The sequence below is a fragment of the Hemicordylus capensis genome, chromosome 5 (genome assembly GCF_027244095.1).
Source record: "Hemicordylus capensis ecotype Gifberg chromosome 5, rHemCap1.1.pri, whole genome shotgun sequence".
In the NCBI taxonomy this organism is placed as follows: Eukaryota; Metazoa; Chordata; class Lepidosauria; order Squamata; family Cordylidae; genus Hemicordylus; species Hemicordylus capensis.
Window position 1 is genome coordinate 137949666 of NC_069661.1, and position 8384 is coordinate 137958049.

The 8384-nt window shown below is 47.6% G+C and overlaps 1 protein-coding gene across 2 annotated transcripts in view; it reads right to left on the reverse strand.

Moving 5' to 3' along the window:
• SEMA3E (semaphorin 3E) overlaps positions 1 to 8384 on the reverse strand; it is a 287593-nt gene that overhangs the window by 264769 nt on the left and 14440 nt on the right. The gene's annotated exons all lie outside the window — the stretch shown is intronic.

The following is an 8384-nucleotide window of genomic DNA, read 5'->3' on the forward strand; positions in this document are numbered from 1 at the left end:
TGTGTGTGTGTGTGTGTGTGCACGTGCATGCACTCTCATGTGCAAAGACTTCATGAAGAGTAAGATGCCAAAGTCCTATGTATTCTAGATTGAATCACTGAAATTGTTTAGGGTCTCATGTTTTCATCTGCTTAAGCAGGAAAGGTAAAGTGTGCTGTCTAGTCGGTCTTGACCACAGAACCCTGTGATTGTCTTTGGTAGAATACAGGTAGGGATGGGCCCGGACTGGTCCGGAGGCCATTGAAAAGACCTCCGGACCGGTCCGGACCTGGGTGGTTCGGTTCGGGGGTGGGGGGTAGCTTTAAGAGAGGCGGGCGGGTTTACTTACCCCTCCTGCCGCTTTCCTGCTCTGGCGCCGTAAAGTTACAAGTAATTGGTGCGGCATGATACCTCCCTGCCACCCCTTCCCCAATGTTGCTCTAAAAAAACCTCCCAGTAGTCCTTTGCGCGCGCGCACGTCAGAGACGCAAAGGACTACTGCGAGTTTTTTTTAGAGCAACATCGGGGAAGGGGTGGCAGGGAGGTATCCTGCCACCCCAATTACTCGTAACTTTACGGCGCCAGAGCAGAAAAGCGGCGGGAGGGGTAAGTAAACCCTCCTGCCGCTCTTAAAGCGGTGTGGCGGTTCCGTGCACACCCCTAAATACAGGATGGGTTTACCATTGCCATCTCCCATGTAGTATGAGATTATACCTTTCAGCATCTTCCTATATTGCTGCTGCCCAATATAGGTGTTTCCCTTAGTCTGGGAAACATACCAGTGGGGATTCGAACTGGCAACGTCTGGCTTCCTAGTCAAGTCATTTCCCCTCTGCACCATTAGGTGGCCAATCAGGTGCTTAAGCAGTAGTTTTGCATTAAAGGTCAGGATCCAAGGAACTACTTAGGGGCTTAGGCATACCCAGAGAGATCTGAGACTTTACAAAACAAAAACATCAGACCTCAATCCACTTATGCTGTATCACAAGTTGAGATTCTCCTCATTTTTAAAAATGTGCTGTACAGTCACCTAAAATGAGATGCTTATAATATGCAAATCTGATTAAAATCTATTGAAAAGAGTTAACAGTCAGATCAATTAAGTAAAATGTCTGTATCAGTACACACAAAGGTGTTGATCCCTCCATAAGCATTTGAGGAGTCCCACTCATTTTACTAATTTATCCCCAAAACATATTTTCTCTCCCACATGAATGTCTTTCCTCTCCCACACAAAAATTTAAGTGAGGAATTGCTTCTCAAACTTCCCCTCTATCTGCATCCCTGAGTATGCAGTCTTTCCTGCTTCTTCAGCATTAGTTGAAGAATCTTTCTTGCTTCTTCAGCATTAGTTGTGACCTAACATCATGTAACTTACTTCTGTACTGCAGCCATGTTCTTGTATTTTCAACCCACTGTCTCTTGGGGCAGTGTATTACACCAGCACAAAATGTAACCACCAAATTAAAATGTGGCCTGAGTCCTGCTAGAAAATTTGCACTCAATTTTTGAAATTCCAAGCAGGCAAAAAGAAAAAAAGAACAAATGGGGAGAGGGGGGAGGGAGGATTTGGCTCCCAGTACATCAATATGCATGGCTGGCTGGTTGGTTGCAATTTCTTTGGTGAATCACAAGTTGTGCGAGCCTTCCTTGGCACATTAGGGATTGCCATACACAGCGAGAAAACACTGGATACTATGGAGAAGACTGAGCAGGCAGGTTTCATTCATATTTGGAGTGTGAACAAAGTTTTTGGAGAAAGTTCTTCCTGTGATTCAGTTATCCCCAGCATAAGCTAGGCCCCCAGCATAGAAACATTGCAATTGTGGAACATGAAGGGCAGGGTTTTAGCACATATGTCACAGCAAGGGTGGGACTTGCTGATGCACTCTTGGTTACACAGTTACAGAGTTCCCACTTTCATAAGGCCTGAACAGCGGTACTGCTTCCTGCTCTTAACCTCTTCCTTGTAGCATGTGGCTTACATAAGTGGATGTGCCTTTCTGTAGCATGCTTGTATATTCTGCTTGTAACACACTATAGTCTGGATAACATAGACTGATCTTGGATAATGGAATGATCGATTGATAGCCCTGCCTCACTGCAGAACATTAGACTAGATCAGTGATCCTTAAACAGTGGATCACTTCAAAGTGTATACAAGATGAAAATCGAGAAAAATCTAGTTTTATCTAAATTGAGTTATAACTCAAAAATCTAACTAAAATAACTAAAATCTAAATTGAGTTATAACTCAATTCCTTCTCTGCTCTTGTGCATGAATAAAAAGATGCTATGTCACTGAAACATTTATCATTGTTTTCCCAGCAAAATCCAAGCACTGTCTTGTTTATATTGCAATGTGTCACGATTCTCCTCATTTTATTTGAATGCCTTTCAATCTGCCTTTAAAAATTTGCCTATAATTTTATGTAATTGTCGCACTTTAAGAAAATGCTGTGGTTTGCAAAGGACAAGAATAGAATTAATCTGTGATTAAATGTCACATTGAATAGAGATTTCATGCCTCATCAGTTCAAGAATTTTCAAGATCTTCCTATCTTAAGAGCTTATCTAGGATCCAGCATGCATTCCAAAGTCCTCCATGTAGCAGTTGTTTGGAATAAGTAATATACGGAATGATGGCACAATGGCACAGGTTGAAAACATGCCACTGTTCTCATGCAGATTGCTGCTGGTAAGCATTGTGGTCCATTTACCTCATTCTTCCATGTGTTTGTAGCTACAGGACTGCACCTGTAGGGAATTTTAGGGAACAGGGCATATGGTCAAACTGCCCCTCCCCCTAAATCGGAAAAGAACTTTCAGAACTTCCTTCCAAAATTGGAACGCCTGTCCAAATGAAGAGAACAGAAAGGAACACAAACTATGGCAAAATAAATGCAAGGTGACAATAAGGGAGGTGAAAAAGGAGTCTGAGGAACATTTAGCTAAAAGCATCAAGGGAAATTAAAAAAAAATCTTTAAATACATCAGAAGCAGGAAACCGGACAGGGAGGCCGTTGGACCATTAGACAATGAGGAAGTGAAAGGGATTATTAAGGAGGATATAGAGGTTGCAGAGAAGCTAAATGAGTTCTTTGTGTCCGTCTTCATGGCAGAGAATACTGACCATATACCTGTTCCTGAACCAGGTTTTTGGGGGATGGAGGCTAAAGAACTGAGTCAGATAGAAGTGACAAGAGATGATGTTCGAAACTGTCTGGAAAAACTGAAAACCAGCAAATCGCCAGGGATTTATCCAAGAGTCCTCAAAGAACTCAAATGTGAAATTGCTGACCTCCTTGCTAAAATATATAACTTATCCCTGCAATCGGGCTCTGTACCGGAGGACTGGAAAGTAGCAAATGTAACACTGATTTTCAAAAACAGATCCAGGGGCAATCTGGGAAATAACAGGCTGATTAGCTTAACGTCTGTTCCAGGCAAATTGATGGAAAGCATCCTCAAGGATAAAATTGTAAAGCACATAGAACAGGCCCTGCTGGGGAAGAACCAGCATGGCTTCTGTACCCAGAATGTTGGGGGGCAATATGCTAAATCATTGTAAACCGCTTAGAGAGCTTCCAGCTATAGAGCGGTATATAAATGTAAGTGCTATTGCTATTGCTATTGCTATGGCTTCTGCAAAGGTAAATCTTGCCTCACAAACCTTTTGGAGTTCTTTGACAGTGCCAACAAGTGTGTGGATAAAGGTGATCCAGTTGACATAGTATACCTGGTCTTCCAAAAAGCTTTTGACAAAGTTCCTCATCAAAGACTCCTAAGGAAACTTAGCAGTCATGGGATAAGGGGACAAGAACATGTGTGGATTGCTACTAGTTGAAAGACAGGAAACAGAGGGCAGGTATAAATGGAGAGCTTTCACAATAGAGGGAAGTAAGAAGTGAGGTCCCCCAGGGATCTGTACTGGGACCGGTGCTTTTTAATGTATTCATAAATGATCTAGAAGTAGGAGTAAGCAGTGAGATGGCCAAATTTGCAGATGATACCAAACACTTTCAGGTAGTGAAATCCAAAGTGGATGTGAGGAGCTCCAAAAGGATCTCTCCAAACTGGTTGAGTGGGCAACAAAATGACAAATGCGGTTCAATGTTGGCAAGTGATGCACACTGGGACAAAAAACCCCAACTTCAAGTATACGCTGATGGGATCTGAGTTTTTGGTGAATGACCAGGAGAGGGATCTTGGGGTCGTGGTGGACAGCTTGTTGAATGTGTCGACTCAATGTGCGGCAGCTGTGAAAAAGGCCAATTCCATGCTAGGGATCATTAGGAACGGGATTGAAAATTTATTTATTTATTTACTTTTTACATTTTATAAATGAGCCCAAGTGGTGTACTACATACTTAAGTTTCTCCTCACAACAACCCTGGAAAGTAGAGAGAAGTGACTGGCCCAGAGTCACCCAGCAAGTATTTGGCTGAATGGAGATTTGAACTTGGGTCTCCCTGGTCCTAGTTCAGCACTCTAACCATGGTGCGGCCACACTTGGAGTACTGTGTACAATTCTGGTCACCACATCTAAAAAAGCACATTGTAGAACTGGAAAAAGTGAAGAATGCCCCTCCCCTTGGCCTCGTGCAGAGGGGAGGGCGATTTGTCCCAGCCACCCTGCACGATGCCAGAAAAGCAGCCCCATTGGTTGGGAGCAGGCAAAGGGCGGGGCTTGGGCTGTCGGTCGGCTCTTCCCCGCCTCAAACTCTCATTCTTCGCCGGGCGTTTGACATGGAAGGAGCTCCTATTCGGTGCTCCTCCACAGCTCTAGGCGAGCGGGGGCATTTTCTCCCCTGACAGTGAGCGGGGTGGCGGCATTCGGCGAGCGGGGCAGCATCATCAGCGGGCATCAGCAGGCATCTGCAGCTTCGGCCCGGCGAACTGCGGTGGCGGCTCCCGGCAGCTCCTGGCAGCATCAAGCTTTGGCCTCTGGTTTAGGCTTGGTCCCGTCCCGCAGCCACGGACTGCGGCTTTCCCATTGGGTGCCTCCCGGCTGCGTTTGGCTTCGGCCTCCGTTTGGTCCCAGTCCCGGCCTGGAGCCGTTGAGCACGGCTTGTCATTTGGTGCGGTTTTGGGCGGGAGGTGGCCACAGCTGGGTGGCGGTTTGGTGCAAGGAGGGCCCCAGTGGCCTAAAGGTCACTCCTGGGTGGGCCTGCCAGTAGCTGGGTGGTGGTTGGATCTTGCTCTGGGTGCTCTCTGGGCAGCGGTTTGGTTCAAGGAAGGCCCCGGCGGCCTAAAAGTTGGTCCTGGGTGGGCCTGCCAGCAGCTGGGTGGTGGTTGGGCCTTGCGCTGGGTGCTCTCTGGGGTTCACCGGGCAGCAGCAGCTAGTCTGGCTTTCCCTCTTCAGAGCTTGATTGGGCATATTGTGGGGGCTTGGGGTGGATCCACGTTCCTTCTTCCTCACGGTCTTTTGGGGTTTTTGGCGGGTTCTCCTGGCAGCAATAATGCCTAGGAAGGCAAAAGGGAAGTCTGGGGGAAAGCCAATTAGGCAGCCTAAGTGGCCTGCACCCCCTCCCTCCTCCAGGGGCGTAACCACGGGGGGGGGGCAGGCAGGGCACGTGCCCTGGGCGCCACTTGTTGGGGGGGCGCCAAAAAGTGCCATGACCCCCCCCCCCGCCCTGATCCCCTCCTTCCTTCCTGAAATTTTTTTTTTCTGGGCAGCAGCGTGGCGCCCCCTCCCCCACGAGCGATCCCGGCACCGCCCCCCATTGCTCGGCTCCAGCTGGCTGGGCAGCAGGCCCTAAAGTTTGCGAAGGCATTCGCATTGGGCAATGGGCAGGCACACAGACGGTGACGGACCTCTTCCTGGGCTAGCACTTGACTCCCGCCCCGCCACCACCAACAATAAAGTGTGCATGCATCACCCAGGTGTGCTTTTTTTTTTTTTTTAAAAAATTTTTTTTAATTACATTTGATTTACTGGGAGAAGGGGGAGGGGGATCGGGAGGAGGCAGGGTCGGGGTCGGGAGGACAGAAAAACGGCGGGCTCTCAGGGAGGTGCCTCGGGGTGGGCGGCGGCGGCTGACCTCCCCTCCCTTCACCCCAGTTGAGGTGGGCAGCGGCGCACTGCTCAGTGAGCTTCTCGTTGGCTTTGTCTTGTTGGAGCTGGAGTGTGTGAGGCAGGCAGGCACGCGACAGCAACCAGCAGTGAGTGAGCCCTTAAGTTTTCCCCACACCCACTCTCCCTCCTCGAGAAGCTGAAGCCCGGCTAAGGCTGCTAGGGTCTGGGGACGTGTGTGCTCTGTGCAGGACCTCTGAGGTGGGGGAGGGAGGCTGGGCTCTGCTCCTCAGAAAGGCTTTTGGCTGTTACTTAGAAATGCAATAAAACGGAGCCAATTGGGGAGGCAGCAAGCAAGCTCTCCCTGCCTTGGCTCTCTTCTGAGCAGGCATGATTGCACTGACTGTAGCAGGCTGGCGCTTTCTGCTTCCCCCCGGTAGAGCACAGAGAGAAGAAAGGTCACTTGAGAAACAGAAAGAATAAATTTCCTACAGCCTCTAGGCTCTGAGATGTAGGAATGTGTCCCCTGTGTTGTGTGTGTGTGAGAGAGAGCGCACACACCCTATCCTGCTGCTTTGCATACCCTCTTGGATCTTCCTTCTCCCCCCAAATGTATGTTATAATTAGTCCTCGAGGTGAGTTGTGGGGTCTGGGGAAACTCGGATGTGTGCAGCGTCATTGCTATTTGCTGCTGGCTACTGGTAAGGCAGGGTTGGTCTTTGTGACCGTGGTGGGGCTGGGCAGCTGGGGCGCAAGAGTTGGCTGCTGACTGGTGCTTTTCTCCCCTTTCTCCTCCCCACTCTTTTATTTTGTGTGTGTGGTGTGTTTTGCAAAGTTAAACTTTGGCGCATTGGAGACTGAAAGGAGAGCGATGAGAGAGCTCTGATAGGCTCTGGAGGGGTGTAGGCAGGCTCATATTGGAGTACACACAGCCCTTTCAGTGTTGTACTCCTGAGCTTGGCGCAGAGGGTGGGGAGAATCAGCACGGATAGTATGAGTAGCATGGAATGGTGGAACTGAAAAGAGCCACACCAAGGAGGAGGGCTGCTCCGTGGCGTTAGCAAGCACAAACAACCCCCATCTGCATAGCAATTAGGAACTCTCTTCCTCTCCTGATTGCTCTATTTCCCTCGTGGAGTAGCGGAGGAGGAGGAAGGGGGGTGGAGATGGTTGGAGGGGGAGAGGAGGAGGAGGAGGGGGTCACCTTCACCAAAGCAGGGGTTGCTCCATGAAGCAACCGTATCTGTGAAGCAGTTGAGCTCCTTCATCCTCCAGTCTGAGGAGGCACCGTGCTTGGAGACATCCCAAGCAAGAGAGGCAGCAAGAGACAAGCTTCCAACCCTTTCCCCTTTCCCCTCTGGTTCTTTAGCTTACTTTTAACAATCGTGGTAGCTCTGAAGGTAGGGGTGCAGGGAGTGGCAGTGGCTATTGGGCAGGGACTGAATTGGGGGAATCCATGTTCAAATTATTTAAATAAACAAATAGCTAGCTAGCTAGATAATTAATTATTGTTAATTTTAAGCTGCAAACTTAAGTGAGCCTCAAGTGCCTTGGATTTAGTGAGTTTATTGGAGCCAAACTGCACAGGATCAGTTTCCATTTGTTCTGTAATAACTTATAAATGGAGATAGTAATTAAAAATAAAGCTGTAAAAACAAACCTACAAAGCAGCTCAGATTGAGCAACCATGTTGATCGTAATTAAAAGACAATTGTCATGTCTAGAGAGGAAGACTCTCTGTGGAGACAGAGGGAATAGTAGTAGCCAGTTTGTGTATTTGTTAACATTGGCAATGGCAACATTGTATTTGTAACTTGAGCAATAACATGTTCTCACCACCTGCATGGTGGTTGCTCCTTCTCCCTATCTCACTCTTAGAGGATAGTATCTCAGTTCTATCTCTGGAAGCTGATAGTTTTAGTGTAGCTATCAGCTTCCTGGGATAGATCTGAGATACCATCATCTCCCCACCCCCACAAACCTCATCAGGTTTTACAACAGCAATTTAGTAGGGCTCTGATTTGTAAATTAAGCAGCTATGGATCGTTTCTTGCCATGTTAGGTGGAAACTAAGCTTGTGTTTGCTTATTTGATAAATGTGTCATTTTCTTCAAAATAGCAGTCGTTTTAATTCAATCAAAACTGAATTTTGGATAAAGTATGCAACAAAGTCTGCCTTTGGTCTCAGATGTGTTTTTCCTCCTCTTAGTCTGCTGCAAACAGTACTTGTTTTTTTATGGAGGTTTTGAGGTTATAAAAAAAACAAATTAGCTTCTCTGGTTCTTTGGGCATAATTTTGTTATCCACAAGTAGAGGCAGTACCGGGGGGGGGGGGAATTAGGTGGCACACAGGAAGGATAAAGTGCATTTTGGGGAATACGAACTTTGT